The sequence below is a fragment of the Mus pahari genome, chromosome 4 (genome assembly GCF_900095145.1).
Source record: "Mus pahari chromosome 4, PAHARI_EIJ_v1.1, whole genome shotgun sequence".
In the NCBI taxonomy this organism is placed as follows: domain Eukaryota; kingdom Metazoa; phylum Chordata; class Mammalia; order Rodentia; family Muridae; genus Mus; species Mus pahari.
Genome location: NC_034593.1, coordinates 71306156 through 71318807, shown reverse-complemented (window position 1 = coordinate 71318807; position 12652 = coordinate 71306156).

The window sequence follows — 12652 nt, the reverse complement described above, 5'->3', positions numbered from 1 at the left end:
AATGTTGAATAACAGAAATGAAATTTGAGTCATGTTAATGTTTCAAGATGATTATATATATGTATATACATATATATTTAAAGAAGATATAATATGTATTCTTTACATTTAACATATATTATTGTTATACAAATACATTTATAATAACTAATACACATCTATTTATTGAGCCTATATAATACATATAACATATTTATATACTATGCTATATATAGAAAGTATTTATATATGGTTTTTGCAATTGGAGTCTGTAAAAATCTGCAAAAATTTACAACTCAACAGCATAAAACAAAAATTTCTTTCTTTTACATACACATTGAAATGTTGAAGATAAATAATTTTAATTTTCAAAATTATTTAATTATCAGCATATATGTGAGTCTGTGATTAAATGAGACCATCAAACTGTATTGTTAAGCCATAAATAGGACTGGGGAGATTTTACAATACTTAAAAGCAAATTCTGATAGATTTCAGATCGCAGAACCCATCTCAGATGGCTCAAAACTGCCTATATCTGCAGCTCCAGAGGATATATCTGCAGCTCCAGAGGATATATCTGCAGCTCCAGTGGATATATCTGCAGCTCCAGAGGATTCAGTGCTTCTGGCCTCATGGGTACATACATACATGCCATACACACATGTATACAGGAATAAAAATGAAAATATTGCTTAAAATAGATAAACACAATTGTATACTTAATATAAACATACGCTTAACATACTTATATTTTTCAAGTTATCTTTTACTGGTGTAGTACCTATCTTGTGTCAGATATTGCCTTATTTACATATGCATATTTCTTGATAACTTCTATTAAATTTGAGACAGGTTTCCAGGCAGAGACTAATTGGTACCTGAGTGATGGAACTAATATGCAAGTATATATGGAATGAGGTATGATTCAATTAAGATAGTCAAAGTATATTCATCAACAAAAAGGCTTTTAGTTTTCAAGCATTATAATTTCAACATTTTCTACAATTTGGGCAGGAAAGTACTTTTAGTTAATATCATCAAAGCACTGACTTTTATTTCTTTTCTCTTTGAATAGTAACTGAATATACAATATGTATTTATCCATATTGTATATATATAAATATACATAAAACATGTAATGTATGACAGGCCCAACAGGCAGCTAACTCTGACTGTGAGGTAACATCTGGTCATAAAATCAGTAATGTGTCTCCTTTTGAAACAAAAATCTCTAGGTCTGCATCAATTGTTGAATTTGTATACATGTCTATTGCCCATGCATACATACATAGTTCCATATTTTTGAGACTGATAACCTAGAGACATGAATTGTTTTGTGTGTGTATATATATATATATATATATATATATATATATATATATATATATATATCAACTTCAAAATAGGCCAAGTTTCCATTGAAACTTAACGTGTGTAAGAAATAAATTTCTTATGCCCTTGAGACAGAGCAGGAGGATAGGGGACATTAAAAGGGACAAGTGAGGGTCAGGATCAACAGCACATTTAGTGTGACCCTGTCTAGCCTGCAAGGCTCTCTGTGCCCTGTGTATGCCAGGTACCAGATATCAACTCCTGGTAGGATCACAAATGAGTTCTTCCAGTGTGAACTGCAAGGAATTTATAGCACCGTTCATTAACGTGAGAAACTCACGCTTGCTTGAGCTCTCCCCACTGTCGCAGCTTGTGCACTTGGCAGATGACCACAACATCTCTCACTGTGTGCTGCTCCTGGGCAGGATACCAGTGAGACATTTCATGTCCTGCTGCTTTTCACTACCACTTAACCCGTGGGGATGGAGCAACCTTTCTGGGCCAAAGGCAAGCATATGGACATCTTCATGTTATTTTCTTCACCCTACAGCTATCTCCCACTCTTTTCAGCCCGTAGTCAAAATAATAAAAGGTAGTATGCACTATAAGCTCATTGGCAAAGAGGAATTAAATATATGTATGTACCTCTTGGTTTTAGAGACTCCAGTTTTTATTGCATGCTATTTATCTTTAGGCAACTTGACTTAGATTTTTCGAGAAGACTAGATACTCCCCTTGTAATGTGAGAGAGAAAATGCCCCATCCTTCAAGAATCTTGTGATCACCACCTCTGTTTGCCAGCTTTCCTCAGCTGAGAGTGGGAGTCTGAAGCCTAGGCTAGGTATTTCTAAGTGATTTAGCTGTTGCTGTGCAACTTCTTAAGCTTCATAGGGTTTCTTCCTACTAACTGTGATAGCCTTTGTGCTCTGGGTTTAGTACTTGAAGCTTTAATTCAATGTATTAAGGCAGGGCACATAGGAGGAAAGCATACTTTCAAATCTTAAAATAAAATGATTTCCCTAACAGCCAGTGTGCATGGAAGTTCTTATGCTTCCTTTCCATTTGGTTGAGCCATTTGAGTGCTTGTGAAAGTAGGCGGCAATTTTCTTAAGAAGAAATTGTCTCATTTCTCTCCCTCTCCCTCTCCCTCTCCCTCTCCCTCCCCCCTCTTTCTCTGTTTATATTTAAAATCTTGTATGAATATGAGACTGATTCTCAATTTAAAGATAAATCTGGAATCACCATTCATTTGTGAGTCATTGTGTAAACAGAAAAGGAGAAAGCAAAAATAAAAGCTATTTTTGTTTTTATCCTTTATTAGTTCTTTCAGAATTCTGTACAATGTGTTTTGGTCATATTCATCCCTCCCAAGTTTTTTTTTTAGATGTATCCCCTTCCCTACTCACCCTTATATGTCATCTTTTTATAAAACCTACAGAGTCCAATTAGTGCAGCCCACAGGTTTTCAGACAAATGAGACATGATCAACTTGCCAGGGATTTTATTCTTAAAGACAACTGACTCATCCTCTCCCTGAAACTATCAATTGCCAATATTTCCTCAGCTAGGGATAGGATTTTTGCATCCAAGTTTTCATCTTCAATACCGATGTTTGGTCTGTCTTGAGTTTGTATAGATGTTGTGCATCCTCTAGTAAGTACGATAAGTTCACATATGCCGCTGCCTTGATGTGTGTATGGAAGATCCTAATTTCTAGTATACCTCTATCACTTCATTCTCATACACACTTTCTGCTCCCTCTTCCTTAAATGGTCATTGAGCAGAGTGGAGGGAGTGTGATATGGCCGTCCCATTTAGGGATGAGCAATCTTGCAGTATCACTCTCTGGACCCCCAGTAGCTGTGAGTCTCTGTGCTTATCACCTCTGAAAGATGATGTCTGCACAAAACATACGCAGGCTCAATGGTCCGCAGTAGGGAGTGCTCTGGTTTTACCAGATTTGCTTAATTAACAGAATACAGATATCACATTTTTAACATCCCAAGATCAGTAACACTAATTATTTACTGGATGTCTACTTGATAGCTCACATTATAAAAGTAGTTGGCCATTGTAATAGATATTACTTATTATATACTTATGTAACATATATGCCTACTTTTAGTATAATTAAATATCATAACAAGTCATAAAACAAAGAAACATTTTATGAAGAAATTTGTACTTAAAAACGTGACCAGTCAGGAGGTATGGGGGAAGAATTATGAGAGGGGGTGCCCGGGAGGGGGGCAGTGATCAGGATGTAAAGTAACTAAGTAAAAAAAAAAAATTAAACTAAATTAAAAATACATGACCAGTCACCAAAAAGCATTATTAGTATATAATAATAATGATAATATAATAGCAATAAATACAGTTACTAATAGACTTAAATGGCATGAGGGAAACAACACATATTGAGACAGTGCTAGAGTCTCAATATCTACATTTCTATAAATATAATTTGTTCATATCAAAGTACAATTTTAACAAAATTTCAGAGACTAGTCTATATTCATATTTTATACACAATTTATTACACTTTTCTCTATCTTTCTTAAAGAACATGGTAAAATATGCTGAGAGTAAGGTAGACTGTATACCAAAAAGAAAGTTCTTCTGGCATTTTTGTGAGAGCATGCCTTTTTCACAAACAGAATGTACAGTACCTAACTAGTAATTTTCTATCCTCCGCTTTCTATTTCTGCCAACATCTATGTAGAATAAAAGGTTGCTCCCCGATAAGCCTCCTTTTCCTTTTGCATACAGCTGGAAGCAGAGCTCAGTAAAGCGTTACCTCCCTGGGGACTCTGCTAAACTGAAAAACTCAAATGCTTAATCAAAATGATATTGGAAAACTTTAGAAGTATACAGATTATTTAAGATACCACTTCTTCATTTATTTTCACAAAATTATTTCATTTGGCTTAATTGATTTTTAAAAAATAGAGACTATTTTTAATTACTGAGATATTAGTGAACCTGACTTCATTATATTCTTAATAATCAAAAGAAAAAATATGTTTTCACTCTTCAAAATATATATGATTGGATACCTTCATTATTAAGTATTTCATTTTTAAGAAATAAACAACAGAATTGTATTGCTAGTAGATCTTCAACCATATTCTAACAGCAGTTCTACATTCCATATGGTAGTAAAATCTGTTTCTAAAGACCTTAGAACAGCGAGTTTTCCTCAAATCCATAGAAAAACAATAAAATAAATACAGTATTTTTCAATGTTCACTCAAAAGAGATTGTGCTAAAACAGTCACAATGCAGTTCATGGAACTCATATAGTGGCTCAAAACTTTCTTTAAGTCCATATTCAGAAGATGCCCATGTCCTCTTCTGAAATTCAAGGAGCACCAGGCAAGCTCATGGCATACAGACATGCATGAGGATAAAACACATATATGCATACAATACTTTTAGAAGAAGAAAATCCTGGGTTAAACACACAATTCTAAATATTAAATGCATATACAATAATTCTATTTTTCCATTTTTCTTTACATCATGATAAAATTCCATTGTATATAGCTACTTTATTTTCATTATCCATTTATTAGTTGATGGATATCTATGTCTTTCCAAGACAAAGCTTTTGTGAATAGAGTAACCATGAACATGAATGAGCATGTGTTCCTGTAGTAGTTTAGTATTCAACCATAAATGGATTATAGGATCAGACAGAACCAGTCCCACAACATTCAGAGTAATCTCCACTCTCAGGCACTCTAACATGCTCAGGATCACAGGATCACAGGATCTCAGGAGCTTGGTCACACCTGGATGTCAGTGTTCCAGAGGTAGCTTGACTACCAGGAGCTCTGATACCCCCAGAATTTTAGGATCCTAGGATCCCAGAATCAAAGGATCCGAGAGAGAGCTGGACTCTGAGGAGTTCTGACACAAACAGGATCACAGGAAGGACAGGCTGCATTCAGCTATAGCAAGGGCAGGTAGCAATAGAGAACCAGATAGCAGGAGGCAAGCATAAGAACATAAGCAACAGAAAGCAAGGATATTTGGCATCATTAGAACCCAATTATCCTACCATAGCAAGACCTGGATACACCATCAAACCAGAAGAGCAAGATACGCATCTAAAATCCCTTCTCCTGATGATGATAGAGGACTTTAAGAAGAACATAAATTGTGCCATTAAAGATATACAGGAGAACACAGGTAAACAGGTAGAAGCCCTTAAAGAGGAAACACAAAAAGCCCTTAAAGAATTACAGAAAAACACAATCAAACAGGCGAAAGAAATGACAAAACCACCCAGGATCTAAAAATGGAAATAGAAAAAAATGAAGAAATCACAACGGGAGACAACCCTAGAATTAGAAAACCTAGGAAAGAGATCAGAAGTCATAGATGCAAGCATCACCAACAGAATACAAGAGATAGAAGAGAGAATCAGGTACAAAAGATACCATAGAAAACATTGACACAACATTCAAAGAAAGTACAAAAAACAAAAAACTCCTAACCCAAAACATCCAGGAAATCCAGGACACAATGAGACGACCAAACCTAAGGATAATAGGTATAGAAGAGAGTAAAGGTTCCCAACTCAAGTGGCCAATATCTTCAACAAAATTATAGAAAAAAACTTCCCTAACCTGAAGAAAGAGATTCCCATGAACATACAGGAAGCCTACAGAATGCCAAATAGAATGGACCAGAAAAAATTCCTCCTGACACATAATAACTAGAACAGCAAATACATTAGACAAAGAAAGAATATTAAAAGCAGTAAGGGAAAAAGGTCAAGTAACATATGAAGACAGACCTATCAGAATTATACCAGAGACTATGAAAGCTAGAAGATCATGGGCAGATGTCATACAGTCTCTAGTAAAACTAAGTGCCATCCTTGGCTACTATACCCAACAAAACTCTCTGTGGTCAATTACCATGGATGGAGAAAACAAGATATTCCATGACAAAACCAAATTTACATAATATATTTTCATAAGTCCAGCCCTACAAAGGATAATAGATGGAAAACTCCAACACAAGGAGGGAAACTACACCCTAGAAAATGCAAGAAAGTAATTTTTAAGCAAATCTAAAAGAAGATAGCCATACAAACATAATTCCACCTCTAACAACAAAAATAACAGGAAATAACAGTCACTTTTCCTTAGTATCTTTTAACATTAATGGGTTAAATTCCCCAATAAAAAGACATAGACTAACAGACTGGATACATAAATAAGACCTAGCATTTTACTGCATACAGGAAACCTCACCTCAGTGACAAAGGCAGACTCTACCTTAGAGTAAAAAAGGTTGGAAATCAATTTTCCAAGCAAAAGATCCCCCCAAAAAAGCTAGAGTACCCATTCTAATATGGAATAAAAGCAACTTTGAACCAAAAGTTATCAAAAAAGATAAGGAAGGGCACTTCATACTGGTCAAAGAAAAGATCTACCAAGATGAATTCTCAACATCTATGCTCCAAATGCAAGGGCACCCACATTCATAAAAGAAACTTCACTGAACTTCAAAGCACACATTGCACCTCACAATAATAGTAGGAGACTTCAACACTCACTCTCATCAATGGACAGATCATGGAAATAGAAACTATATAGAGACACAGTGGAACTAACAGAAGTTATGAACCAAAGGGATTAACAGATATTTACAGAACATTTTATCCTAAAGCAAATGAATATACCTTCTTAGCACCTCATGGTACCTTCTCCAAAATTAACCATATAATTGATCACAAAACAGGCCTCAACAGATAGAAGATTTAAATAATCTCATGAGTCCTATCTGATCACCAAGGACTAAGGCTTGTTTTCAACATCAACATAAACAAGGGAAAGCATATATACACATGGAAACTGAACAATGTTCTACTCAATGATAAATTGGTCAAAAAGCAATAAGAAAAGAAATAAAGATGTTTTAGAATTTAATTAAAATGAAGACATATCATACCAAATCTTTTGGGACACAATGAAAGCAGTGGTAAGAGGAAAACTCATAGCTCTAAGTGCCTTCAAAGAGAAACTGGAGAGAGCATACACTAGCAGCTTGATAGCATACTTGAAGACTCTAGAACAAAAAGAAGGAGGTACACCCAAGAGGAGTAGATGGCAGGAAATAATCAAACTCAGCGATTAAATCAACCAAGTAGAAACAAAAAGAACTATACAGAGAATCAGCAAAACCAAGGAGCTGGTTCTTTGAGAAAATCAGCAAGATAAATAAGCCCTTAGCCAGACTAACCAGAGGGCACAGAAACAGTATCCGAATTAACAAAATCAGAAATGAAAAGGGAGTCATGACAAAGAAACCAAGGAAATTCAAAAAAATCATCAGATCCTACCACAAAAGCTTATACTCAACAAAACTGGAAAATCTCGATGAAATGGACAATTTTCTAGACAGATACCAGGTGAAAAAGTTAAAGCAGGATCAGATAAAACATCTTAACAGTTCCATATCCCCAAAGGAATAAAAGCAATCATTAATAGTTTCCCAACAAAAAACAGAAAGGCCCAGAACCAGATGAGTTTAGTGGAAAATTCTATCAGACCATAAAAGAAGACCTAATACTCTTCAAACTATTACATAAAATAGAAACAGAACTCTACCCAATTCATTCTATGAAGCCACAGTTACACTGCATATTTTCCCTTGGAGATGGATCAGTTTCTGTCTAATCAGGAACTTGTCACAATTTCCTTTCATAGAGGACTTCATAAGAGATTTTTTTCTACTTCTATCGTGTTTAATGTTCCAAATAGATTTTAAAAAATGGTTGAATACATATTACTTTTAGCTTCACAAGATATCTTGTATATTTATGAGGCATTTAACTGTTATAAATTATTTTGATGACTTAAAGAATGTTACTACTGAATTGTATATTTTAAAATAAATTTTATTAGTTTAATAAAAAATAGAGGACACAAGGTCAAGAGTGGGTAAAGTGAATCTGAAAGGAGTTAGGTGAAGGAGTAGGTAGTGAATAATCAAAATGCATACACTGAGCATTGTCAAAGAACTAATAATGATGCTATATTATATTTATTGGTTTTTTTTTAAGAAATAAGTTCTGATATCTCTAAAAGGATTTTATTTTTATTTGATATTTTATTTATTTACATTTCAAATATTATCCTCTTTCCTTGTTTCCACTCTGGAAACCCCCATTCTGTCCCTCTTCCCCTGCTTCTATGAGAGCGCTCCCCTATCCACTCCTGCCTCATTGCCCAGGCATTCTCTTACGCTGGGCCATCGAGCCTTCACAGGACCAAGGACCTCTCCCTCCATTGGTGCCCAAGAAGGCCATCCTCTGCTACATATGCAGTTGGAGCCATTCCCTCCATGTGTACTCCTTGGTTGGTGGTTTAGTCCCTGGGAGCTCTGGGGGATCTATTTGGTTTATATTATTGTTTTTCCTATGGGGTGCAAACCCCTTCAGCTCCTTCAGTTCTTTCTCTAACTCCTCTGTTAGGGTTGCCATGCTCAATCCAATAGTTAGCTGTGTTTTTAAATTGAAGACTTGGATATTTAAAGTATAAAATAGGCAAGTGTAAAGATTAATAGCTCTTTGTGTTATGATCCCATTGCATATATAATTCTGTTTCTGTTGTTAGATTTTTCTCTATCTTACTTTATTTTTCAATAAAGCATCATTATAGGGAACATTTTGAAGAAAATAAATACCATAAATTACTATAGAACATAGATAACCTATTTTGAAATTTTATTATTTTTATGTTATATTATTATTAAAAACCAAATCACCAAACCACCCACATAATTAAAGATTTGATTAGCTCTGTGGGGTATAAATAATTGCATCTCACTCCAAAAAGTAAGCAAAATCCATTTAGCACTTCAGGTTTAGATTCTGTGAGTAATGCTCAAAAAAGATAGCAAAGTGCATCATAATACCTGGGTCTTGCAAATAATATGCACATTAGCTCCTACGATTTGTCTTTATGGAGTTGAGTAATGAAAGGAGTATAGCTTCACAGTAATTTTGTTAAATCATCCAGTATATCTTTAGCATGCATTTATGTTTGAAAATTCATGTAAATAACAGAAATGAACACCTCTATAAATGGTACATTACACCTGAATATATTTAAAATCTTATATCTTCCTCTAACCCAGAATTTTTATCATCAATATTAATGTCACCATGTATGTTTTATTATGCATTATGGTATTATAATTTCAGAAAGGAAGATTGCAAGCAAAGCCACCTTAATTTTAGAAGACTGAAATCAATTTCCACAGCACAGACCTCCCAATCTGACTCTTTCTCTCCACTGTCTTGTATTTCACTTTTGCCACTGAATACTGATAGAAGAGAAAATGGGCAATGATTGATATTCCTATGTTATGTGAGAAACAGTAAAGGATATGCAGAACCAGAAGGTGTATTGTCAACTTTTGTCGACCTGTGCAGGTCTTGGCTACTGGACCAGCAAACTGAGGGCTTGAAAGAATGGGGCAGACTACAGTCTGATGCTGTAGATAATCTCACTTCAGTGTCAGTGTACTTTTAAGCACAAATGTAACAAAGTTACTCCAACAGGAAAGAGTTGTGATATGCCACTGTAGAAATGGCAGGTTAGCAGGTCTGTGTGCAAAGGCTCTCCAGAGGTTGAATGTATAGGTTGGATTTACAGTGGATGAGGTAGTGACTTAGAATGGCAAAGCTCACCAGTCACCAACATTGCACAGAAAATTTATGCCAAGCTCCCCTGGCTCTTTTCTATATGAATCTATGCTGGAGGCTTTGTCCACCCTGTATAGAACATCTAATTTTTTCCTGTGTACTGGAGGATGGTAGAAGAAACAATGTCTCTAAATTGTAGCTATCACATCAGATTTCTACTTGTAGCCATTAGCCAGAGAAGTGCATCATTACTGAAAATATGGAGAAATGCAAATTTTCTGTGATCCCACAAAACAATAAAACCAAAGGTAATTTGGAGAATCCAAACCAGAGCCAGTCATGTAACTGAAGAAAATCGTATGTTTAGCTGCTTGGGGTACAAAGCACAGATGACAGAAGATGGGGTTCATTAGTGCATCTATCAATTTCAGGATCCTCTGGGCTGAGATGAAGCATGCCTCATGTGGGTATTGAGTGATGCTTAGCGTAACAGCTTAACCCAACAGCAGGAGCCTCAATTTCAACAAGGGCAATGAAATTACTGAGAATGGAAGTCCATCATGAAGATCTGAAATGGAAGAGGCTATGTCTAATCCTTTCTTGAAGATTTATTTTACTTTTGAAATTATATGTAAGTGTGGAGGCATGCACATGTGAATGCAGGTGCCCGTGGAAACCCGATGTGGGTTCTGGGAAACATCACCGTGCTGTCTCTGCAAGGGCCAGAATCATTTTTAAGTGTTGAGCCAGCTCTCCAGTCTTGAATGAAAAATATTAGATAAAAATTAATTAATTAAGAGTGGCATATGAAATAGAGACTTGGTATCAAGTTTAGGGATTAAGTTTTGTAAATAGAACACAATGCAGGACTCACAAATGTTAGTGCAATATAGACAACAACTTGCCTATTTTAAAAACACACAAGAGAGAAATACATGGAAGTCATCTTAAATAGAAAAACAACAAAAACCATTTTCATGTCAATACTTCAGAAAGACACAAAGTCATAAAATGAAAACTGTACCACTGCTAGACCTTTGCGGGACTAAAATGTGACTCAGGAATGATAAACAAACCTGTTCTTGAGGATCTTTTAATACCTTTGAGAGAGGAGACTACATATTTCAGGTTGTAAGATTCAACAACACAATGACTCAGCTACTTTCCATCACTCTGTATCTGGGTTTTCTTTATGCTAAAAGTTTAAAGTTCCATAGAAACAATGTATCCTGTAGTGTGACCATAGATAATTACAAGAGGTAAAATAGAATGGTCAGAAGTATACTAAGCGCAGGCTTAGAAACAAGTCCCCATTCATCTCTTTCAGAAAACACCTAAAGTGTTTCCATAGCATAGTGGGTGGGGTTACACAGATATAAATATAGCTGTCACAGGCTTTTCCAAACTACACACAGGACAGAGAATTTATACCTAAAATATACAAAGAATTAAAATAATTGAACATCAAAGAAACAAACTATCAAAAGATAGGCTCTGCATCTCCATAGAAAGGTCTCAACAAGGAAATGGCTAATAAATAGTTGAAAAATATTCAACACAGGTCATTATAGAAATGAAAATGAGAGCTACTTTGGGAATTAAAGTGACTACTGTCAAATTATCAAAGGGCAACAAAAGATGCTGACAAGGTTGCTGGGAAGGGAAATCCCCTGCTCATTGTGGGAGTATACAGTGGTGAAGCCACTCTTCTCTATGAACCAGCCATAAGACTGTAGGGCATGGTTCCAAATGTATGTCATTCTAAACTTTCATCCTGTCTCCTCTGGTATGGTTTTGCTCTGAAGTCCAAATTGATGCAATACAGTTATTACTATGTTTTTAGTTTACTGTTTATACCATGTATATTTTTTACAAACATAATTTATTAGAAATTTTAGAACCCTGTGGAGAGAACTTAAGGCCTGGGCATGCTAGATAAGCACCTACAACCAAGATGTATCCTCAGCTCCATGCAATTTATGCTTATTTTAGCCTTCCACTAAATAGAAATGGGGATTTCTCTAGGTTTGGCTTTAAGATAATGCTTTGTTTTATATGCAATTTGACCACTTTTAATTGGAGTCCTTAGACAATTTGAACATTGAATTTGATCTGAATGGATTCAAACCTGAAACTTTCCGGGATGTTTTGACTCCATTCTGTATGCTATGGTATCTACTCTCTTCTCCTTTTTATGATTCTCTTAGTGTCTATAATTTAATATTGTTCTTTTATTGTTTGTAGTTTATTAGTGATTTTGGTGCTCTTTCCATGAAACGCTGAGCACGGTTACATTCCATAATTACTTTGTAAGACTCAGTAACACATGTCTGCTCCTCTTCTCCGAACTTGCCTTGATGTTCATCTTACGCTTCCTTTCCCCAGAGGCCTAGAGATAAATTTTGTTCTTTTTTTACTAGACAGGGTGAGATTTCTTTGGAAATAAAAGAAAGAAAGAAAGAAAAAGAGATAAAGAAACACAGAGAGAGAAAGAATGAAGAAGAATATTTCATTTTGCCATCGCAGAATCTTTTCATTTTTTTTAATTGAGTTATTTAATTATTTTTTTTAATTTTTTATTAGATATTTTCTTTATTTACATTTCAAATGCTATCCCGAAAGTTCCCTATACCCTCCCCCCACCCCTGCTCCCCTACCCACCCACTCCCA